Genomic DNA, 12073 nt, shown 5'->3' with positions numbered 1-12073 from the left:
TTGAGGGAGTACTTGAGTGGAGGCCCAATGTCCTTCTGCTACCTTAATACTAAACCTATAAATGTAGGCTCATAGATAGAGGTCTAGATAAAGACATGTACATATGCAAATATATTTATATGAGGATGGGGAAATAGATCTATGCTGCTTTATTTTTATAGATGAAAACGTTCATATTTTTCTGGTAACATAAATAGATATATAGGATGCCTTTTATTCTGAATTAGATAGAAAGAAATGGTTCCTCATTAGTGACATTCTCATGTGTAATAATTTCAAATTTTGTTTCCAAACAATATCCTGCTCTTGTTTGCTTGGGATTTTCATGTCATTTCCTGAAGACCATCTCACTCTTTCCTTTGTAGTTTTTCTTAAAGATACATTTTCAGTGTGTTTTTGGTGTTAACTCAGCAAATCAGATTGCCATTTGACATTTTTCTCACACATATTTCAGGGACACTAATTATATAAATTATTACCATGTTGTTATTGTTTCTTGCTAATCTCCACTTTCTCTTCTCATTTTTCCTTATAATAATCACTTACTTTCTGTACCCATGTGTGTACATATCATTTTAGATTTTAAATGGAGTCATGTACTAAACAGTAATGCTCCTCATTTTTGTGCCATCTTTGTTTGTTTTTGGACAAAAGTTGATCCCAAGGGGCAATTTCTGTTCAAATTTGAAAGAGAAGTTGAGGAAAACCATATCAGTGTCCTCCAACCTTGAAGAGAGGTGAAATAATTCTGAAAGTGGTAAAGAAGTTGATTTCTGCTGTACATTTTTCTCTCCCATACTGATCCATCTCTTGTGACCTTATCAGGATCAGGATGTTTGGTAGTGATTTTCAGCATCATCTAGTTTTTCTCATCTCTAAGTAGATGAGACTATTATTTTTATTGACTATTGTTCCTGTCAATTAGTTTCTTTTCTGAGACTTTCATCTGCCCCTTTCTCATTTGCTCCAGTTGTATCTCACAGGGCTGCTCATATGCTCTTAACACCACAGCTTTTCTACTCATCCATAGCATGCTTTTTCCTATTATAAATCCACCAGTGACGGATAATGGTCCCACTATTCAGTCATCCTTTCAACACTTCTAGTCACTTTTTAAAAAGTGATTACCGTTTGAGTTGGTGTAATACGATATCTAATCCTGATTTTGATTTATATATCTCTAATGACTAATGGAAGGAAGTCTGCTGTAATAGTGGGTTGTGTTAGGTCAAAAACAGCCAAATGAGTGGGCTAAACACATCAGCCACTATGATGAAGGGAGATGAGGCTGTTTACAGGAAGACTTAAGTTTTGCAAGCCACAAGATACTATCTTTATCCTTTAGGATACCATGAGCGACAATGGATTGGACAGTATTTTCTCCACTTTAACATAGACTTTCTTTGAGTTAGAACTGAGGATAAGGATGAGTCAGGACAGATGCCATGGCTCTTAACAAGAAATTCATAAAGCACTATGTCAGAGATAGGCATTTTAGGATCCATAAATAGAATTCAATGTATGAATTATGCTTCTAAATGAAATATTCTCACCATCTTAATTCAAATTTCCTAACACAATTCTTTGTTTTTTTATTTCTTTATTTATATTTTAATCATTTTATTAGGGGCTCATACAATTCTTAACACAATCCATACATGCATCAATTGTGTAACATAGATTTCAGACATAGATGCCTTTCAATCTCAGCGTTCTCCTGGAGTTGTTTCTTGGAAATAACCTGTGGCAGTTACAAAATCTGTGGTCAATTTGAGACTTAAAAATGAAGGGGTAGAGTTTAGCCTGTCAATCAGGTCACAGCTTGATGACCTCATTTAGAGGCACTAAGGGCATAAATAGCTCACTGGATGCGGGACGCACACTCACTCCCTGCTGGACATTCCTGCAGACAAGAAAAATGGAGCTACACTAGAGCCCTGGAGCTGAAGGAGTCACAGACCCCTGCCAGTGCTGAGATGCTTCCATTGCCACTGGATCCACAAGACTTTCCAACCACTGGCCTGTGATCTTCCTGCATTCGCTGTCATTGCATGTGTTGTGTGAGTCTGAAGAGGACTTTACAGATTGGTATCATACATAGGGGCTAAATCCGACTTACAGACCTGATCTGGACTGGGCTGTTATGGTCTCTCAATATTCAATTGCTCTTGTATATAAAGCTCTTTCTTATACAGGTATGAGTGTCTATAAATTTGTTTCTTTAGTCTACCTGGACTTACATATAGCCCTTAAAGCAATCCCTGCTGGATTCTAAGATTAACCAGTAAGCCAAAACACTGTTCATTGTGACCTCCACCTACATTTCTGTCACAACCCTCCAGACATCATCCTACTTAGCAGTCCCACCAAATGTGCAATGCGATTTTTTTTAAACATTCTAGGTGTAAACCTCCTAAATCAGTAAGGGCTTATATAGAAAGAAAAGAAACTCAGTATAAATAAAACACTATTAATAAGTTAAAACAAAGTAGGGGGTCTTTAACACCCAAACATTAAAACATAGTATAGAGCCAGGGTAAACAAAACAGCCTGGTACTGGTACAACAATTCATATGAAGACCAATGGATTAGAATTGAAAACCAGAAATGTAATTAAATACCTATAGACACTTAATTTTGATAAAGGTTTAAGACAGAGTAAGGGGGGCAGAGATAGCCTTTTCTCAGATCCAAGTTATGTTGGATCTTCACCTGCAAAAAAATGTTTAAAAATGAAGAGGACCCATACTGCACACCGTGTAGAAAAGTGAACTCACCATAAATCAGAGACCTAAACAGAAACCCTAGAACCTAAAGGCTAACAACGAAAAATTAGAGACAAACTAAAAGGCACTAACACAAGACACAAACACACTGTGAACATAATGAAATATCCGCAGTATAGAAGAAATGTCAAGAACTGAGACCTACTCAAAATACAACATTTATGCACATCGAAAGACCTCATCAAAGAATTTACAAAGAAGGCACAGACAGAGAAAACCATTCAGTAATAATACATCAGATGAAGGGCAAATCTCCAAAGTCTGTAGGCAGTTACAATATTTAACAAAAAAAATACAAATAACGCAATAAAAAAATAAGCACAAGACAAAAATAGACAATTCATAAAAGACAGCATCCAGGTGTCCATCAGTCATATGAAGAAATGTTAACATTCACTAGGGAGAAGAGAAAAATAGATTAAAACAACGATGAAATACCACCTGAAACCCACATTTTAATCAAAATTCAATAAGACAAAATAATAAATGCTCAAGAAGAGTAGAAACAGGAGTGCTCATACATTGCTGGTGGGACTGTACAATTTTAAAATCTCTATGGAAATCAGTATAACACTTCCTTAAAACAAATGAAAACACAAAGATTTTATAATCTAGTAGTCTCTTCAATTTTATATATACCCTAAAGTAATAAAGAATACAACACAGACATGCACACCTATGTTTATTGCTGCATTTTCCAAAATATCAAAAACAAGGAAGCCACCAGAGACACCTATTATAAAGGAATAGACAAACCCTGGTACTTCCCTGCAATAGAAAATCATGCATCAATTAAAACAAAATGATGTCTGAGCCCCTAATAAAATGTTAAAAAAAAAAAAAAAAAGAAAAAAAAAAAAAAGAAAATGATGATGGCAACAAATGCACAAATGAGCTTGACACATGGATGGATGGATGGATTGTGATAACAGTTGTATGAGCCCCCAATAAAATTGTTTGTTTTTTTTTTAAAAAAAAGAAAAAGGAAACAAAACAAAAAAAAAGGGGGTGAAGTGGGGTTTGGGGTCCATACCCTTCCTACTCTGAAAGAAAGGGTTGTCCATTTAGGGCCCAGGATGGCTAAGGTCAAGGTGGGTTTAGGAGACGGTGGTCCTGGAGCTGGCACACTTGGTTCAGAGGCCTTGGTAACCTGAACCTCAGCATGTGCAGTGCGCCACTCCTTTGTTTCCTTAGCTTGGCCCTCTGGGCATGTGGACATCCCAGCCCTACTCTAGCCTACCTAACAAAACAATGAACTAGCTCAGAAATCTCCTCAGCTAGTTTAATAAGGTGTTCTTTCTCTCTGACTTGCTAATTTTCAATCACTCAGTGATGTGTTCAATTGTCACTGACAAGGCCCATTTTTTTTTAATCAGGTTTATGCTCAGTTTATTACCTCTGTCAACTTAGAACTGTTCTTAAAGGAACGACTTATCCCATTCAATTTTTGTTTGTTTTTAATATGATGTACTTTCTTCCTGAACCACTTTTCTGTCAGTTTGCCTTTCTCTCGTGGCTTGTGTGTTGTTGTGATTCAAATGCAAAGGTGTTTCAAATGCAAGCAGGGTCACTCAGAGTGAAGAGTTTTTAGCAGAACTTCTGGACTAAGAAGAAACTAAGAATGGATCAGTTGCCACTCCAGGACCTGAGTTTCACTTCCAGGCCCCTCCCCGCAGGAGTCCCTCATTGCCTCCAGACTCCGCCCCTTCGGAAAGACCCACCCCTACCCAGGTGATGCAATTTCCTGCCGAACCCACTTCCTCTAACTGAGAAAGTGCCCTGCCAGCGTCCCACGAGGGTAAGTGAGTCTCTTTGTTTCTATGCTGATCCTAGGCTCGGGGTCCCCTACTGGCCCGGCATCCCCAGGTGTGCCCCGATCCCCACGGATATTACAGCTCCTGCATTCTGTCTGCCCGCGTTCCAGGTCGCCGCGACCCCCTGGGATATTTCCAGTTAGATCCTTTCTGAGCTAGTTACAGGCCTCTCTGCCTTCGACCCTGGGAATATGCCGGTCCCCTTTTCCAGCTCAGAGCCCCTCATTGACCCTCATGTCAGAAATGCCCAATTGAGGGTGGGTTCTTGCCTGGGGCCCGTTCCCTCCTTGTCAGTTACCGGCCATGAGAGCAGGGGACCCCAGAGTAGCCTTTACTGATAGGAGAGGCCAGCCTTGCGGTCATCAGGCCACTCCACTGATGACCGAGGTCTGTATTAGTGCTTAACTTGTCAGCACCTTGCTTTGTAAAAGGGTACAATAGCAGTGACGGCCCCAGATCCCCGCGTAGATGAAGTCCTCACGTGGATTGCAGAGTCCCACAGAGAGTAAGCCTCCATTGAGTGCTTTCTGACCAGGAAGCAAGGTTACAGGTACTCTGGCCCTCAGGCAGAGGCTTTGGAGTGAGGATTACCTTCACCTTTCTCCAGGCCGGGGTGGGGCTGGGGAGGCAGTCTTTCCTAGAGGCTTGCAGCCTATGTGCCCTTGATGGAGGTCACCAAACTGAAGACAGTACAGGGGCTCTCCTAGACAGGAGCCATGCCCTGACTGCATGGGTCAGAAGGCCCTGGACCAATCGCAAGTGTCTGTCATTGTGATGTATTGATTGGCTACCAATCATGCTTTTTATGATAGTTTCTTTTGCCCTCCCCCTCACCCACACCCTCTTTAGCTCACATCTCAATTGTGAACCTGGGAGGCCATTTCAACCTCCTGTTGGTGGCTTCCCTCATCCAGATGGTGTGTTTGGGTCGTTGTCACTTAAGATTTAACAAATATTACCTTTAAATTATATTTAAAATGGGGTCTCCCTTGTACTCGAAAACATATCCTGACTGCGTGTGCCTCCGCAATCATTTGTGCCCATCAGAAACCAGCTTGTGCTCTGTTTAGACTGCAGAAGGGACTCCAGCCTCAAATATAATCGAAGGAGAACATTTATTAAGTCTTAATAGAGACAAGTCACCTGAATGAAGGAAATTATTAGTGTAGGTTAAGGAAACATTCAAGTTGGGAATCTAATTAAATAATATTGGAACAAAGGAAACTCACAAGTTCTTGATTGGACGATTAATACATCGTTATAAGTGGGACTACAGAAGCAGGGACAAGACCATAATTGGGGCACCCACACTGTCAGATAGAACAGGGTCCAGGGCTATCTGATTTAGGAGGTCAGGGCTACACATAAGGAATAGAGGATCCCTGGATTGGCTGGAAAATGGAGGTTGTCCACTTTCAAAGTTCCTCTGCCTCTGGGCAAACTTAATCTATGTGCTTAATGATCAGAAAGAATTCAATGGAGGCTTAACCTATGTGGAGACCCTTCAATTGGACTTTAGGCAGTCACTGTCGTAGACCTTTACGCACTGGGGTGCTAAGACTTTAATCTCTAGTACAGCCCCTGGGCCTTGTCTCCTAATCTCTGCTGCTGCTGTAACTTTCCACTGGGAGTATGAAGAGTCCCACTTGGGGATGTCTCCCCAAATAAACCTCACCTCAGAGATCGATCCTATTATTGGCTCAGATCTCTTTAACACTGCACTCTTCAATCCACTGCTACCACCCCCATACCATCCCTCTTGGCTCTTAGAGCATTACTGGCCCAGATGTAAAGTCCACTCAATTTTTTTATAGGGAACTTTGATTTCCTTTTATATTCTCTTGATTTGCAGAATCCAGCAATTATTTATTGATGTTTCAGGTCTTTTATGTATGCATCTGGAGAAAGAATAGGTTTTCTTCACCTATAAGGAGTTTTAGTTTTGAAACTCCACAGGGTCGTTCTTCTCTCCTATAGGGTCACTGTGAGTCAGAATTGACTCAGCGGCAGTGTTTGGGTTCTGTACATTAATATATTTTAGTGACACATGTCCTTATGGTCAGCACTTTTTTGTTGTTTTATTTTCACAGTGACAGAATTTAAATTGGTCATTTATCAGTTATCCTAGTAGAGCGGTTCTCAACCTGTGGGTGGTGACCCCTTTGGGGGTCGAACGACCCTTTCATCTGAGACCATGGGAAAACAATTATTTATTGTTTTGTGATTAATAATTATATATTGTTTTATGATTAATCACTATGCTTTAATTATGGTCAATTTGTAGCAAGGAAAATACATACTGCATGTCAGATAATTACATTACGATTCATAACAGTATCAAAATTACAATTATGAAGTAGCAACGGAAATAATTTTAAGGTTGGGGGTCACCACAACATGAGGAACTCTATTAAAGGGTCGCGGCTTAAGAAGATTAAGAACCACTGTCCTAATGGATACAGAAAATGTTTCTTGCAACCAAATTCTAAGTATGTAACTTCTTTTTATCCTTTTGATGTATTTCCTTTGTTAACGGTTTCTTTTTCAACTTGTTTGATTTACTGTGTAGAACTATGTCCCGGTGTTCGCTCCTACTTTTTAAAAATTGTGTTATAATTGTTCCTAGTACAAGACAGCATCCAGATATAAAATTCTTATATATAGTAAAGTTATCACCTTATTTAAAAGTTGTGACCATTTTCTCTGCCCACTGCATGGTAGTACTTAAATGTTCTAACCTTTTATCCAAGTGTTCTTGATAGAAGGCTTGTTTTATTGTTCTCAGGTGCACTCCAGTGCATTCTGTTAGTGATGCCGTGGGGTCTTAAACTTTTCCTTATGGTTTTTAGACTATAATCTATATGTGAACAGATTGCCGCTTTGTGGAACTCAACTGCTTTCATTTCATAGAGCTGCTGATCATTTAATGACCAGAGCAGTCGGGCTTCATCACGGACTAATTTCGATTTGCCAAGCTGACATGTTTTGCATTATAGACATGGTGACTCTTTTTTAAAAAAATTATTTAATTTTATTATTATTATTTAAATCATTTTATTGGGGGCTCATACAACTCTTATTGTAATCCATATATACATCCATTGCATCAAGCATATTTTGTACATTTGTTGCCCCCATCATTCTGACATGGTGATTCTTTTTTTTTTTTTTTTGTGACATGGTGATTCTTAATGAGAATTATTTTTGTGTTTCTGTGCACAGAAATTTTTGTTTTAGTTCATTCATCAGGATATGAGGAGCTTCAACGCTATAGAAAACTACAGGACTCTAAATCCATGACTTTCCTCACAAAATGGGTGGAAACAAATTCCACGTTTCAGAGTCCTAATCTTAATAATTTTGCACTTTTGATCGTGCTGTGTTTTCTTTAATCATGTTTAAAAGACTTGTTTTATCCAACAAGGCAACTCTGTTGCCATTGTGTGCCTTCTCTTCAGTCTGGGTTTAGAGTGTGACCGGATTAATAGACATTCATTGTCTTCCAGGCAGTACACACACATCTTCACTGTTTGAGAGGTGTTAACAGCTGTTAAGGAACCTTCATAAAGCTGAAGATTGTTTCTTGTGACATTGCTGGAGGACAGTGAAATTTCCCCCATTACAAATGGTATATTCACAGCTACGAGAGAGAGGAACAGAATTACAAGACAGGTTCAGCCCTTCTCTGAGGTAGCTGCTTTTCTAGGGTCTGTTTACAACCTAAGTGAGATCACTCCCTTCAGACCTGCAGCTAACACCTTCTTTTCTGGTCATCAATTTCTGTACTTTCTCTTAAATGAAAACTGGTTCTGACCAAAGTGATGATCTCTGAAGGCAAAGAGTTCACACACAGGTTATTTTAACTTCTAAGGAGGCCTGATACTGGAATTCATAGATCTCAGGGCTTTGAAACATAATACAAATAGAGATGTTTTCTTGGGAGAAGCTATGGAACTGAGAATTCCGAGACTACAACAGGAAACCCACCCTGACAACACATCTCTACCTGCCTCAGAGCCCGGTTCTTGTGCTCACTTGATCATAAGCACCCCCATAGCCCATTCCTGAAGGTGAGGTTTGTTCCTGGGTTCACACTGACTTCCCTCACTGTGTCTCACACAGTACTAGCTGGCCATGCCTCACATTCCAGCTATGGATTTACAGATACAGCTCATGCTTGACACCTTCTCTGTAGATGACTAATCAGAACTTCATGAAGCCTGCATGTTCTTAGCACAGCATCAGATTATAGTGGGAAATCCACTGCAAGCCCCAGGATGGCTGTTCCAGTAAGCAAGGCACCTGGAGGATAAATTATATTGATTTATTGATCATGCTGAAGTAATTCTGGGTGATTACCATTTAATCTGTCTCTAGCCTCCCCTTTATTTCCCTGTTTGAGCTCAGACCAAGGTGATCCTGGAGACAGATTATTTGAGGTGCTGAAATTGGGGCAGATGTGGATCTCAGATCAGGCTATGTTGTGTGGAAAGATAGTGGATCATTCTTTGTTGGATGTTTTGTGCTTCCTGGAAGGTAAGAGACCCTGGAACCTGGGCAGGGGGGCATATCCTAGGCCAGGTACCCTCATCCAGTAGGTATGTATGACAGGCTCAGGGAGGAACACTGCATTTTGCCTCTGGAAGCCCCTGAGGCTGAGCTCAAAGGTATTCAGCCCCGTGCCATCTTCCTGACAATGAAGCGTCCACTAATGACTTCTGCTAATGTGTCCACACCAAGGCCTCACTTTCTTTCCAGAGTTCATTGAGATGGCCATGTGCCCAGGGAGCCTGGTCAGCATTTTACAGGTTAGGTCAGGGAGGGGTTGACCCACTGTTGTTATCATGAGTAACTCTTTGAGGACTTACTTCTTCATGAGTGGAGAACCCCAGGGTGCTCTGACAGGGAGTTCCTGGCACTGGGCACACAATATGCCCATAGGATTGACGCGTTTCCAGTTTGGGGGGAAGATACAGCCCCACTTGAAATATGTCTTGTGAGGTTAATTTTTGGCTGACACCAATCTAAAGGACACCCAGAGCCAAATATTTTAGGGTTATCAGCTCACACTGGCAGAGGGGGTACACAAAATCATTCTCTGAGCCCTTTCCCTAGGTCTGAGTAAAAGGCCAATGTTAGTTTTGAAAAATGGATACAATGGTTCCAATGTATGTACCTTTAACTTTCTGCCTCCTGCATCTCTTGTGACCTGAGTGTCCCCTGGGAATGAGGGGAGGGAAGGGGTCGATGACAGAATAACCAGTAATCGATATGCCTTATTTAACAGGGGTTTCACTACAACTTTGAGGAAGAAACCATATGAAATTGGGATTTACAAATTAGTAAATTTGTACAGCTAACCTTCAGGCACCTTGCTTATTGGGTAACACATCCCTTTATATGATTAATAGAAAACCTGCGATATGGACATGATATTGTTTATCAATATAAACATTTATGAACCACTTTATTTTGCCAACTGCCATGAATCAGATCCAAATGATTTAATAATTTACTGAAAATGTGCCTGTGATTCCTGGTTTTGCCTGTCTACCTACCTTAGTTCCTTACCTTTAGGTAAAGTCTGAGAGAGAAGACAGCGCCACATACGCAATTAGCAATGTGAGTTTCTTGATGGGTTAGATTTGGGTTCAGTTTAGGGTTGTAGGGTGCTAGAGTCAGAGTCTGTAGGTAAGATTGGAATCTAGGTCCTGGGATTAATGTTCCTGGTTCAAGAACAAGAGTCATTGGATAGAAATAGAACATAGGTGTCAGGAGTAAGATGTTAGTGGACAGATTAAAGGGCTTTATGTTTAGAATGTGTCCTGCCTAACAGCTTAAGTTTGGAGTTGCTTAGGGCTTGCATATGGTATAAATATGTAGAGTTATTATTTAAACAGTACAGTTTTGGAAGTTGGTTCCTCAGTTTGAGACTTTGAGTTATAAAGTTAGGATTAAGGTTATAGAATATATTCCAAGTTGTGTTCCTGATTTTAAAAATTGGGATAAAAGAATTAGGCTAATTTTTAACAAATTGGTTGTCGGTATCAGGGAATGCTCAGGGTGTTAATAGCCATCCTGGATGGTGAGGGGCTTTTGAGGTTGTTACGGGTTCAGTGTTTGAGGAGATTATCAGTGTGTTGTAAGGATGCTCAGCATGGTAAGGTGTAAGGGTTAATAGTTTGGAAGCTGTTGCTTAGCAATTAATAGTTTGTGCATTAAGTACCAAAAGTTAATTTTGTGTGTTAAAATGTAGTCTATGACATTTTTTATATTTATTACCTATTTAAGACATATCTTGAATATTTCATGGATACGATCATTAATTTATGAATAGAGGAATTTTTATTTCTCTTTGGCAGCCTCGTCCTTAAAAAAATCTTACTCTGCTTTAGTTTTAATATGCAGTCAATTTTTAATATCATTGGTGAAAGTGGATATTTTTATAATTTTTCTGAGCTGGGGTGGGTGATGTTTTTTCTATTTCCTCTATGTCTGACGTTTTGACCTTTTTTTAAAGGAATGTTTATTAGCATATTAACATATTGAACTATATCTGTTTTATGTTAGATTTGTGGAGGGTTTTATTCCTTCACATTAAACGCCTTTGACTTTGTTTAGTATGTTTTATGTGTCTATTTAGATAATTTATAATTATCAATTCTTTTGTAATGTAAAAAAGGTAATTTTTTTACATTAATTGGTATATTACAGTGCTTATTTTATGTTAAATCAACTCTAGGGCAGATTTCATTAATCATGGTATATAATTATTTTAATTCATTGCCTGACTCAGTTCCCAATAATTCTAAGAACTTTTTCATGTAGATCATTACCAATATTGGTCTAGAGTTTTCTTGAAGTATCATCTGACCTTGGTATCAGGTTATTACTGGTCTCATAGAAAATGTTAGTAATGTACTCTCACAACCATTGTTATGTTTGTACCCAATAACTTGAACTTAAACAACAAAACATAAAGAAATACTGTGTCAATGCTCTGGTCTCTAGCTACCAGAATCTTCAACTTTAATCTGTTTTATAGTTAGCTTTGAAGTTTCTCATGGAATTTGATTTTGATTCAGTGATTATAGACCTTTTGAGTATCCTGAATCCCACTCGGCTCTCATAGATCACTGGCTTTGGCTGGATTTTCTGGACTTGTAGCTGACTCCTCAGTGTAGAGGGAAAAAATGATTTACACTACTCAGGTGTGAGTGACTGTATACTGCCCTCACACTTGGGCCCAAGTTTGGGAAACACTCTGTCATAAGACATGTTTGGTGGATCTTAGAGGATTTCCTTCAGCTCACCTCCAGGAGAATGGTGTAAATCAATAAGGGACGGGCATTCCTCAGTGATTTTGTCGTTGCTTTGTTACACACACACACACACACACACACACACACACACACACACACACAAACCCATTCCTTCTTTTTAATAAGAGAGCTTATGTTCCAGCAGATGTCG

The 12073-nt window shown here is 39.5% G+C and overlaps 1 protein-coding gene across 2 annotated transcripts in view; it reads left to right on the top strand.

Annotated features, from left to right (window-relative positions):
• LOC123521378 (zinc finger protein 585A-like) overlaps positions 1-12073 on the top strand; it is a 58786-nt gene that overhangs the window by 22371 nt on the left and 24342 nt on the right. Inside the window, exon 1 of one of the 2 annotated variants that reach the window (XM_045287407.1) lies at positions 4499-4584. The exons of the other annotated variant lie outside the window; for it this stretch is intronic. The gene's annotated coding sequence lies outside the window, so the exon portion shown is untranslated. Of the gene's footprint in view, positions 1-4498; positions 4585-12073 lie in introns of those variants that run through there. 2 annotated transcript variants of the gene reach the window in all.

Source organism: Echinops telfairi, unplaced genomic scaffold (assembly GCF_000313985.2).
Source record: "Echinops telfairi isolate 266 unplaced genomic scaffold, ASM31398v2 ScPeMD7_15;HRSCAF=58, whole genome shotgun sequence".
NCBI lineage: Eukaryota > Metazoa > Chordata > Mammalia > Afrosoricida > Tenrecidae > Echinops > Echinops telfairi.
This window is presented reverse-complemented; position numbering and strand designations above follow the sequence as displayed.